The sequence below is a fragment of the Pan troglodytes genome, chromosome 5 (genome assembly GCF_028858775.2).
Source record: "Pan troglodytes isolate AG18354 chromosome 5, NHGRI_mPanTro3-v2.0_pri, whole genome shotgun sequence".
Classification (NCBI taxonomy): Eukaryota; Metazoa; Chordata; class Mammalia; order Primates; family Hominidae; genus Pan; species Pan troglodytes.
In genome coordinates, this window is record NC_072403.2 from 129514748 (window position 1) to 129526700 (window position 11953).

General features: G+C 37.9%; 1 long non-coding RNA gene across 1 annotated transcript in view; it reads left to right on the top strand.

Moving 5' to 3' along the window:
- LOC134810364 (uncharacterized) overlaps nt 1-11276 on the top strand; it is a 59118-nt gene extending 47842 nt beyond the window's left edge. The window contains exon 3 of the long non-coding RNA XR_010158162.1: nt 10827-11276. This is a non-coding gene — a long non-coding RNA (uncharacterized LOC134810364). The remainder of the gene's footprint in view (nt 1-10826) is intronic.
- Nucleotides 11277-11953: the final 677 nt, after the last annotated feature.

The following is an 11953-nucleotide window of genomic DNA, read 5'->3' on the forward strand; positions in this document are numbered from 1 at the left end:
TGGACGGGGGTTGAACATAAGAAAGAGGTGAGAAATCCCCATGAGTGGGGGTTGAACCTCACACAAACCTCCCGTAGTAAGAAAAATATTCAGAACCCCCTTTCCTTTCCCCTTAGGGGAAGAAACAGTAGCTCCACTCCCACTGGTCCCTCCCCTAGGGGAAGGGGAAAGAGAGGGGAAAACAGCAGCATAGGTTGCTGGCAAAGACAAAGGAAAGACCAGCAGAGAGGAAAAAGAAACTAGGAGAGGAATTCAGAGAGAAAGAAAGCAAAAACAGCAAACACGGCACCAAACAGCCAGGCAGGCACACCAAGAGTTAGGTCCCACTCCCCAGCCTGGCTCTGTGTGAAAAAGAGGGCAGGGACCAGTGCCAGGGGGAGAGCAGAGGAGGTGAAAGGGGCATAATTCTTGCAATTTGTGGCAGGCATCTGCCAAGCCTCTGGGCTGGTGACTGCCCGGGGCCCGGACTGCAGCTGCGCAAATCCCACCCACCCCGAGAAACTAAGTAAGAAGAAAGGAAAAAAGCAAAAAGGGGAATCGGGAGAAAAAAAATAGGAGAAACAGATGGCAGCATGTGCACAGGGGTGGGGCCCATGCTGTGGCCTGGCCCTGCTGGTGGCAGGAGTGGGAGAACTCGGGAGGGGAAAGGGAAACGGGATGACACAGAGAGAGAGGAAAATAGAGTGCAAATGATAGAGAAATCAAGGGAAAGAGTAAGAAAGAGAGAAACTGGAAGAGACAGAAATCAAAGGAAGACACAGAGGGTGAAACTAGGAAAAGAAATAATGTAAAAGGAAGGCAGAAAGTTAAGACATGTTGAAGATTGTCTGTGAAAGTCATAAGAAATGCTATAAAAGGGAATTTATGCAAGAAATATTGTATAATTTAAAAATAATTAGGCCTCTTGGATGTAAAATTATTTTTAAAAACCCAGATTATATACAAGGTATGTAAGAAAGATAAAATATACTTTTAATAACAGGATTATAAGGAGGCATAAGAATATGGATTTTTACCTACATTAAAAGGTTTAAGTGGGTGCAGCGCACCAGCACGGCACATGTATACATATGTAACTAACCTGCACAATGTGCACATGTACCCTAAAACTTAAAGTATAATAATAAAAAAAAAGGTTTAAAAAATTTTGTTTTAAAGGTTTAAACAAGTTTTAAAATGTTAATTGTAAAGGAAATTCCTTGTGTAAACATATTGGCTAAAGCTAAAGGGGTATCATCCAGTTTTTCTGTGAACTGGACATTAACATAAAAGCACAATAAATTTTTCTTAAAGCACTAACCTGCTCTTTAACAAAAATTATAAAAAGTTAAAAAGAGTCTATAAAAGTCTTACCTTATAGTCAGACATTAAAAGTGGAAAAAATGACAATAAGATTTTATGAAAATTAAGTTTCACATTAATAGCACATTAATATAGAGGTAAAATTTAACTTATCTGGTATAAAATCATACAAAAAACATTGTCAAATATAAAGTGGTGTTTAGCTTTCCTTCTTTCTTTTTTTTTTTTGAGACGGAATCTCACTCTGTCGTCCAGGCTGGAGTGCAGTGGTGTGATCTCGGCTCACTGCAAGCTCCACCTCCCGGGTTCCCACCATTCTCCTGCCTTAGCCTCCCTAGTAGCTGGAACTACAGGCGCCTGCCACCATGCCTGGCTTTTTTTTTTTTTTTGTATTTTTATTAGAGATGGGGTTTCACCGTGTTAGCCAGGATGGTCTTGATGTCCTGACCTCGTGATCCGCCTGCCTCAGCCTCCCAAAGTGCTGGGATTACAGGTGTGGGCCACCGCACCCAGCCTGGTGTTTAGCTTTCTTAAGTCCCAAAAGGCAGCCAGGTAAGTCACAAGGCCCCTCAACCCCAAGGCCACAGCGTGCAGGGGTGGTGAAGGCCACAAGAAGGCCAAGACATTAAAAGGGGGCAGGGCCGCAGCATCCCCTGGGTGGTGCTGAGCAGGAATGGAGTGGGAGGCATCACCATGGGGCCTCAAGCCCCAGGATATGCAGCAGAAATTATATACTTAATTTATCTTCCACTTTCCCTTCCCTTGGAACTAAAAGTCTTTTAGCACAGGTACCACCCCTAGAAATCCAGCACACAAGCACCAGCCTGAAAACCAAGTCCTTATCAAAAGATAGAAAAACCTCAAGGCACCCTGGGAAGAACCCTATTTTATGCTGTTAACCACTGAGACTGCCGTCCACACAGCCAAGAGAAAAATGGACCCAACATACTCAAGTCAAGAAAACATCCTCCTCTCAGAATCATGCATTACTGTACTAGGATCAGGCCCTAGGTTAAAGAAAGCTTAACTTTCATATACCTTCTATATTGCTTCCTTTCCTTATTCTGTCACTAGTTCCTTTGTTATTAATATAACTAAGTCTGACACACCTTAGACCATTGCCTTTAATGCTTGCTCTGTCATACCTTGTGGAAATGTAAAAGATCAATAACAGCTAGCCTTTTTACACAAATATTTATGTCCCAGCCCTCTAATTGACACAGTTTCCCCTAGCACTCATTGTTGTAATGACCTAAAGCCAAGATGCTGATTTTCTGCTCCTACGGCCTGGCAACCTTGTAGTAAATGGGACTCCATCCTTTAAACTACTCAGGAGCAAAGTTGGACTTCCACGAAAAAGATTTGTGCAGATCTAAAACCCCTCATCTATTTCACTAAAATGACTACCCCTTGTAACTGTCAGCCTTATCAATGTAACCCTGTCCTTCTCTGTATCACCACCTCTACCTTAACTAACTCTAGACCTGCCCTTAGTCACTTCTATGGTATGGGGATTGACATAAATGGAAAAGACCCCCTAGGTATTTTTAAAATATGCATTATTCCCCCATCTTTCCTTCTTCGGTAGCCTCAGTTCTAGATCCCACACCGGGTGCTCCTACATCTAATAAAACTAGGGTGCCTATTGTAAAAATAATAGATCTAAGAGAGACTTTAGCCATCAAGACAAAATATCAAGATGCAAATGCCTGGTTGGAATGGATTAAATACTCTGTTCACACTTTAAATAAAAGCAATTATTACGCTTGTATGCACGGTAGGCCAGAGGCCCAGATTATCCCCTTTCCACTCAGATGGTCTCCTCGTCAACCAGATATGGACTGTATGGTGGGTCTTTTTCAGAATCCCACTGCTTGGGATAATCCATCATGCTGAGCTCTCTCTGCAATTTCCTGAAATTCAACACCCTGCAGGTCAGCCCCTGAGGGCAATCCAGCTTCCACCTCTAAATGCCAAGTTTACTTCATGCATCTCATGGGAGGGGGAAAATTCGGTGTTCCTTGGAAGCATAAAAGGATGCAAGGAGCTCAAGCCTTTCTAAGAGCTTGCCCATCCATCCATGCTTAGCCATCCCCAAGCAAATGTATGGTGGTACTGTGGAGGACCTTTACTGGACATCTTGCCAAATAATTGGAGGAGTACTTGGGCTCTAATCCAATTGGCTATCCCCTTCACCCTGGCATTTCATCAATCTAAAAAGGTAAAAACAAAGCACTGCAGGCCAAAGGAAACTCCTTATGAGTCCTTTAATCCTCAGGTTTATATGAATGCTATTAAGGTCCTGTGAGAATGCCAAATAAGTTTAAAGCACAAAATCAAATAGCTGCAGAATTTAAATCCACATTGTTCCAGTAGGTAAATAAAAAAAAAAATTAGACTACATAAACTATATCTATTACAATCATCAATGATTCATAAATTACACTGGGGATGCCATCAAAGAGATAGCTAAGCAATTAGGACCTAGAAATCAGATGGCCTAGAAAAATAGAATAGCTTTAAATATAACATTAGCAAAAAAAGTTGTTTGTGTCATAATTAAAACTCAATGTTGTACCTTTGTTCCTAATAATACTGCCCCGACGGAACTATAACAAAAGCGCTACAAGGATTAACAGCCCTATCTGATAAACTTGCCAAAAAGTCTAAAATAAATAACCCTTTTTCTAAAATGATGAAACATTGGTTCAGTGGATAAAATAAAATTTTAACATCAATTCTTACCTTGTTTGTTCTTGTTATTGGTGTACTTATTCTTGTAGGCTGTTATATTATTCACTGCCTTCAAAGTTTTATACAAAAACTTGTCTCTACCACTCTTACAGAGTTAACTCCTAACTCTCCTCCACCCTATTTGGAAAAATTACTTCTCTTAGGAGGACAAACAAAGCAATTAAGTCAAAACATATTAAAAAAGTTTGAAGAGGAATTATAAAATAAAAAGAGGGGGAATTGTAAAAAGTAAAGTAGAGGTTCCTCTTCAAAGACTTTCCTCCCCATTTAATTAGGAATAAAGAGTAACTTCTCTTAGATGCAAAATGTATTCAAAGACCTGTGCTAACATTCTTAAATATCTGCTAGCCATGATAAAGAAATCAATACACTTTATGTTCTTAGCTCCCACAATTTAGCCTAAATATTTGCCCTAGCATGCTTATACTGGTCCAGGCAAGCATTAGGTCATAGCCTATTCCTCTTCCTTATTTGAAGGTGTTTTTACCTTTCTCAGCATTCTACAAGTTACTTCCTCCTTCCTTTGTTCTCATTACCTTTACTTTTAAAAAGTTCTAAGTTGCTAGCCAATCAGGACAAATACAGAATGTAAGGTCCCGTTCTAGCCAGTGGAAACTGGACACAGTGGTAGGGTGGACACGTCAGGTTATAAATAACCCTGTCTCCTTTGTTCCTTGTACTCTCTTGGCAAAACTGCTAGCGAGTGTATCCTTTCTACAGAAAGTATAAAAATGGCCTTGCTGAGTAAATTAAATTTATGTTCAAGTGCTATTTCTTTACAGCACCGGGGAACAAGCATTTCAAACAATTGTAAGGTTTGTTTTGGGAAAAAACTGTTATTGTGTTTGTTTCAAAGCTGAACTGTAAACTAAGTTTCTCCTGTTAAAGCGAACTAAATATGGCCTGAGAAGGGACTCTGTACTTCTATATATGAGTCCATATGGACAAACTGCAACCTAGTTTAATAGGTAGACAATATTGAAAACCTAACTTAGGAGTATGTGCCTGTAACAATAGCTGAGTCTTAGCCAGTCCCAGTAGCCATACTTCAACAATTCATACACTGCTGAGTATTCAAACTGTGTTCAAATAAGGCAAATGCCAACCTGTAACCAATCCAGCCATTCTGTACCTCACTTCTGATTTCTGTATGTCATTTCCCATTTTTGTCTATAAATCTTCCACCATGTTGCTGTGCTGGAGTCTCTAAATCTGCTGTGATTCTGGGGGCTGCCTGATCCATGAATCGCTCATTGCTCAATTAAACTCCTTTAAATTTATTTTGGCTGAAGTTTTTCTGTTATCAGACGGTATCAGAAGTGCGATCCAAAGTAGAGCTTCTAGCAAGCCCTAGGAGCACTGAGTGAACAAACAAGGTACCTGCAGGACCCACTTTTGTACATTAATCTCTCAGAGCAGCTGGGGATGATGGGTAAGCTCTCTCTCTCTCAGATTTCAGAGCTCCATGGATTTGTGCTTTTAGCCCTCTGAGTTTCTTCAAGCAACTTTCTGATCCAAACTGGGTTTGAAGTCACAACAGAATCTGGGCTGGGTCCAGGAATGGATTTGATCCAGGAATTAACTGGCTTGGATCAAGTTAGAGGCTCCATATATCTGACTTGGTCAGAAAGGAACTGGTATTAAGCAGTAATATTGCAGGGGTTATAAAATTTGGCTTTTGAAAATTCATGGGGATTTTTGTGTTCTACCCCTTTGTTTCCTTTTGCTTGCATGCTTAGGAAAAATCATTGGCTAAGTCAATCAAGAGAACCTGAGATTAAAGCCAATATTTTAGGTAAAAATGGGATCCTTAATTTCTGGAAAACTGAGTTCTTTCTAGCTTATACATTATGCCCAGAAGGCAGTGAAGTCTTACAGAAATGGCAAAATCTTACTAAAGATAACTTACTGTAGAACATTCCAAATGAACAACAATTCATTGAAGTACATTTAAAAATGAGGGCTCTCAGTAAAGTCCCTTTTGGCTAAGAATGTGTTTGGCACTATGGCATGTTAACTGCTATTCCCTTTGGATTAATCTGTCTTACACTTTTTGCTGACAGATATGGGTGACAGGATAAGGCATTTACAGGACCATGGGATATGGGGAGCTTTTTCCTCCCCAAAAGGGGAAACTTGAGACCTGATGGGACTGCTGGAAAAGATCCCTTTGCTACTGACAAAGTGGCTGCCTGAACTTTTCAGTGTCACTGCAGTGGGTAGGTCTTTATCTGGCCTCCTTGAGCTCTTCACCTTCCCCACCCTGCCACAGGCAATACTTTTCTTTCTCTACTTTTCCTTTCCTATCTTTTCTGTTACCCAGGGCAACCATCTTGCCCAGAAACCACGTGTTGAAATTCGTAGTCAGAGGTTGGATTAAGGATGATGGGGCTCATCTGAGGGCAATTTTAAGCCTTGACAGTTTGATATTGGGAGTTAAGCAGAGTGGCTAATGTCTACGTTTCATCACACATATTTTGCTCTGGGCAGAACAAAAAAAAGATAATTTTCCTTTTTTATGCGGCTTGGCCCCAAGGTTGATGGTGCAGCAAGCTAGGTCACTAGGGCTGCTTAGGGAAGCCTAGTATGCTGGCAAAAGTGTTAGAATTCCTAGGTAGTCAGATTTCTGGCTTTTCTCCCTCTTTTTCTCTGTGCAAACTGGTTAAATGAGGGGTAAAAAGATACTGCTTATCTCCTCTGTAAAGTTTTGATTAATATGAAAAAATTCTGAGGCTGGTCTTAAGCTGTAGTGAATCTGGTGTGCTTTGTGTGTCTTTCTGCATTGTTCTGTAATAAAGAGTGGTACCTTAGGATAAAATGCATGCCTAAAACCCCATAAGCCTGATGTTCAAGATGGCCCAGCAAAATGTTCAGTTATGTATTTGGGAGATTGAACTTGTAACCATGTGGCCGTGCTTTCTCTTTTCACAATGCCGGCCTGAGTTCAGGGTTCAATCCCTAGCTTAGGGGATGAGACTTTCTGGTTGATATTTGGGAGAACTTGGCCATTTTTTGATTCTCTTCCCCTCCACCAGTTGTCTTGAATTTTCCTTTCTCAAAGCACCTGTGAGGTTACTTTTGGTAAAGTTTAAAAGCCAGAAATATCAGCTGTTTGGCCTGGCTAAAGTTAGGTAATAAGAAATTTTAAAAGGATTTTGTTAAAGAGTGCTATGGTTAAAAGTCAGCTTAATTAAAAGTGGATATTGAAGCTCTAAGAGCCTGGGACTCCTTGGGAAAAACAGAAGACACCAGAGACCCTTTCCTGGCCCTGTTCTTTCAAGGACTCCACCCTAAAGCCAGTAATCCAATTAAGAAACTTTAAAACTGGCAAATGAAAAGTTTTACAACTACTGTAGTAATCTTCTTCTGTCTGTGTAGTTACATATGTGTTGTGTGTGTAACGTTTATATATAAGAGCTCTAATTAATTGGCTTAAATCAAAGTGCTTATATAAAATATTTTGGAAGAAAAATAAAAACTGTAATGCCTTTTAGTTCATGTAACTTTAGTAATCTTTGGGAAATAAACACAGCTTTAAAGATTATTAATAAAATAAATACATTTAGTCTAAATCATGCAGGTCAGATATTAGGTTTGCTTAATGCTTTAAGGCCATAAACTGCTTTGACTTTTGGAAATTACTCAATTTCATTTGGAGGCATTAAATTCTAAATAAGGCCTGGGGATATGTGGTATTAGCCTTACCCCCTAGCTATGCAAAGACAGTTATAAAGAAAAATGTTTTGTATAAGAAATAATATTGTATGGTAAATTCATGTCCTAAAGTAAAATGATGGTTGTTTAAAAGGAGGGATGTTTAGGACAAGTCAGAAAGTCCAAGTATGTCATAGATGTTCTATTTAAGTTGCAAAGGGATTTGTAAAGGAAAATTTATGCACCAAAAGTGAAAGTTGCTAAGAATTACCATTATAACATGTAATTAAGACTACTGAAAAAAATAGGTTTACATGCAAGGTGTGTGAGGAGAATGAAATGTGTTTTTGGTAAGAGACTAGAAGAAGGCAGGGAATGTACAATTTTGTCTAGAGAGTTAAAGGACTATTTTAAATTAAATAAGATAAAGCTAAAGGTCTAAATGAGTTTTGGAAGATTTGTAAAAATGAACCTTGTAAAAGAAATGATATGTGTGAACATATTAACTAAATTTAAAGGAGTACTATGCGGTTTTTCCATAAATTGAACATTGAATAAAAGCAAAACATGGTTTTCTTAAAGCACTAATCTGCTGTTTAACAAAAATTTGTAAAGAGTTATAAAAGATTCATAAAAATCTTGCCTTATGGTCAAACTGATTAAGCTTGGATAGATTTATCTATGACCTTTTATTAAAAATTGGTGCTGATATTAATAGCAACTAATGCAAGGGTGAAATTTGGCCTTCTCACTTGAACAAGATTTTCATGTAATATTAAAAGATAATAAAAGATATTTGTTTGCCTTTTCTTTTTTTTTTTTGAGATGGAGTCTCGCTCTGTCACCCAGGCTGGAGTGCAGTGGCGTGATCTTGGCTCACTGCAAGCTCTGCCTCCCAGGTTCACGCCATTCTCCTGCCTCAGCCTCCCAAGTAGCTGGGACTACAGGCACCTGACACCATGCCCAGCTAATTTTTTGTATTTTTATTGGAGAAGGGGTTTCACCGTGTTAGCCAGGATGGTCTTGATCTCCTGACCTCCTGATCTGCCCGCCTCAGCCTCCCAGAGTGCTGGGATTACAGGTTGTTTGCCTTTTAAATATACTAACAAAAAAAGAAAAAGAAGAAAAAGAAGGGAAAGACAAAGACAGATTGTTTGGAAAGCTAAGTCTTCCCTCCATTAATGAGTAAAGGTTTTGACTTCTTAAAAAATTTTGAGTCATCATTTTGGCTAAATGAATAACTTGGGGTGACCTGGAATTCTAGTTAATAATATCAAGTGTTTTAAACCTTTAACATATTTAATAGGCTTCCCAAAATCAAATTTTAGCTTCAAAATGGTCTTCTTTGGGTCCTGTTTTTTTGTAGCCTGATGCTAACGATGTTTTCTTAAAGATCTCAAGGACATGTTTTCTTCTAGCATAATATTCTGTGCAGTACAGAAGGTCTTTTCTTTTCCTTTTAGTAACTGGCCTAACGAATTTTACATTTTACCAAAATAATTCCTATGCTATGATTATTGAGTTAGGTTTGCTTAGGAAAAACTGAGATTTAAAAAAAATTAATTAAGGTTATTAGATTCTTGAATCTTCCTGTCATCTCAGACGTGGTAGAAGATGCCAATCAAAATTAACTGCATTAAAGCCTCATCTTTAATTAACTGCATTAAAGCCTCAAAATTATCTGCATTCCTGAAACACAGGGTCAGAAATTAAAGTTATTCAACTCCTCAAGGCCCAGGGACAATCATGGAAGAGGGGGGCATGTGAGATTGTAATGGCTGATTTTGAGAGATAAAATAAGTTATTGCTCTATAAACTAATCATTAATGTCAAAGGCACACTGATACAAGACCAGCATATGAGCCCCCATGTCAGATTAACAAGGTTTTCATGAAACATTAGATGACTCCTTAATAAAGGTTACAAAGGTTATAAAGACTTATGGAAGTTATAAATTAAAATCAAGATGAAATTTTATAGATTGTTTATAAAATTTTGGAAAACAAATTTAATTGGCTTCATGCTGTTTTATTAGGGCTTATTGTTTGGAAAATTAGTCTCTCTCAAAGAATGAATGTTTTTGCCTTCTTTTAAAAAAAATCTTTGAGTTATCACTTTGGTTAAATGAATGACTTATTTTACAATGACCTGTAATCCTATTTTGTAATATCGGTGTTTTAAACCTTTGGTAATTGACAAACTTTCCAAAATCAAATTATAAATTTTGTATCTTTCTGAACTAATTAATCCTTTAAGATGTTATTAATAAGTTCCCTAAACTCCAAAAATGACATATTTCATTTATTTGGTACAAAAATTACACAGGAAGCATTCTCAAATATAAAACGGTGTTTGATTTTCTTTGGGTTGTATGTGATGACATATTTGGCTTATTTGGTATAAAAATTATACAGGAAGCATTGTCAAATATAAACTGGTGTTTGATTTTCTTTGGGCTGTATTTGTATAATTATGTTATTCGTATGTGTTCTAAAATTATGAGAATTCCTATAATTTTGATGTGACTTAATGTATGTTATCAGTAATAATTATAATTGTTATGTTAAATTATTGTGTGCCACAAGAGGTAACAAATTTCCTTGTCAATTGTGTCTTTGAGTATGGCTGCCCTGAAACTTTTTGCCATCCACGGACAATTACTGTCTTGTTTTGGTCCTCTTTAGAAGATGGTTTTGTAGTCCTCTACAAACTCTAACAGGTGCTCTTGAATGCAGGTTTCTGATAACTTTCAAGATTGTGACATCAGAATAGAGGAAAACTTTCAGGACCCATGGAGAGCTGAAATGTTCATGAATATCAAGCAGAATAGGAATTAACTTCATTGACTAAACTAGTAGAAGGCTGAAGTAATCTTTTTAAGTTTTGCTTAAAACATTGGTGATCCTTTGTTTTGCTTTTCAGAGTCAACAACTTGTAAGCTATTTACAAATTTTAACAATTGAATAAAGTATACTCCTATGAACAAAATTCGGAGCATATTTTTTTCTCTCTACCTTATTTCTACAGAATATGGAAACTATTCGTGAGGATTCTTAACTTGTGACAATACAATTAGTAGCATAAGTGCAATAAGAATCTGTTTTCATTTGTAACAGGACACAATTGGAGAACTGGTTATTTTACCAAGGCTTTTACTGGAATGGTGTGTTTTCCATTTAGGAATCAAACTTATTGAGCCAATAAAACTCCTTGGGAAAACTGTCTGCTTACGTTTGTCTACACAGTTCCTGTACAGGGTTCCTGACCTGTGGTAAGTAAGGAATGTACTTTCTGACAAGTCCAGGACCCCAGGTTTATCTTGGAACCTCAAGAGGAGAGGAATTCACCCAACTCATAGGTATTTAATGGTATAGATACATGACTGGGCTTGGCTTATTCCTTCTATGGAATAAAGTTCCATCAAGACCAATTTAAGAGCCTATTTAGGCCAGGCATGGTGGCTCATGCCCTTAACTCCAGCACTTTGGGAGGGAGAGGTGGGTGGATCACTTGAGGTCAGGAGTTTAACACCAGCCTGGCCAACATGGTGAAACCCTGTTTTTACTAAAAATACAAAAAAAAAAAAAATTAGCCAGGTGTAATCCCAGCTACTTAGGAAGCTGAGGCAGGAGAATCACTTGAACCCAGGAAATGGAGGCTGTGGTGAGCCAAGATCACACCACTGCACTCCAGCCTGGGTGACAGTGTGAGACTGCATCTCAAAAGAAAAAAAAAGTTATGTAAAAATTAATTATTCTTGTTGCACTGTATACAAATAATTAGGCCAAATATAATAAAGCAAATTAGTCCTACTATGGTTTCTCTTTAGTAAAAATGGGAAACGGGAGAGAGAAAAATTAGGTTCCAAAAACTGTAGTACACCTGTTGTTAGATTCTAGTCTTGCCTAATGCTTTTCAATTTTTATTATTTTCTACAGTTTGGATCAAATTCTAATTTTTCTTGGCTAGAAGACTTTAAAATAATGTTTTCATTTTTTTACCTTTTTTTCCCCATTTTTCCTAATTCAGAGTCACTGAAAACTAAGCTGTGCTTTCATAAAGCCCTGCGAACTGAAGCTAGACAGCTTAAACTTCAGAAGAAAATAACAGCAACCTATTTACATACACAAGCCACTTTTATACCTGCCGACTGACATATGAACTTCAGAGTAATGTGGTCTATATTGATTTTCCAGGATGTTCTTTGTTTGTTGTTATTTTTCTCCCTTCCTCCTCCTATTTT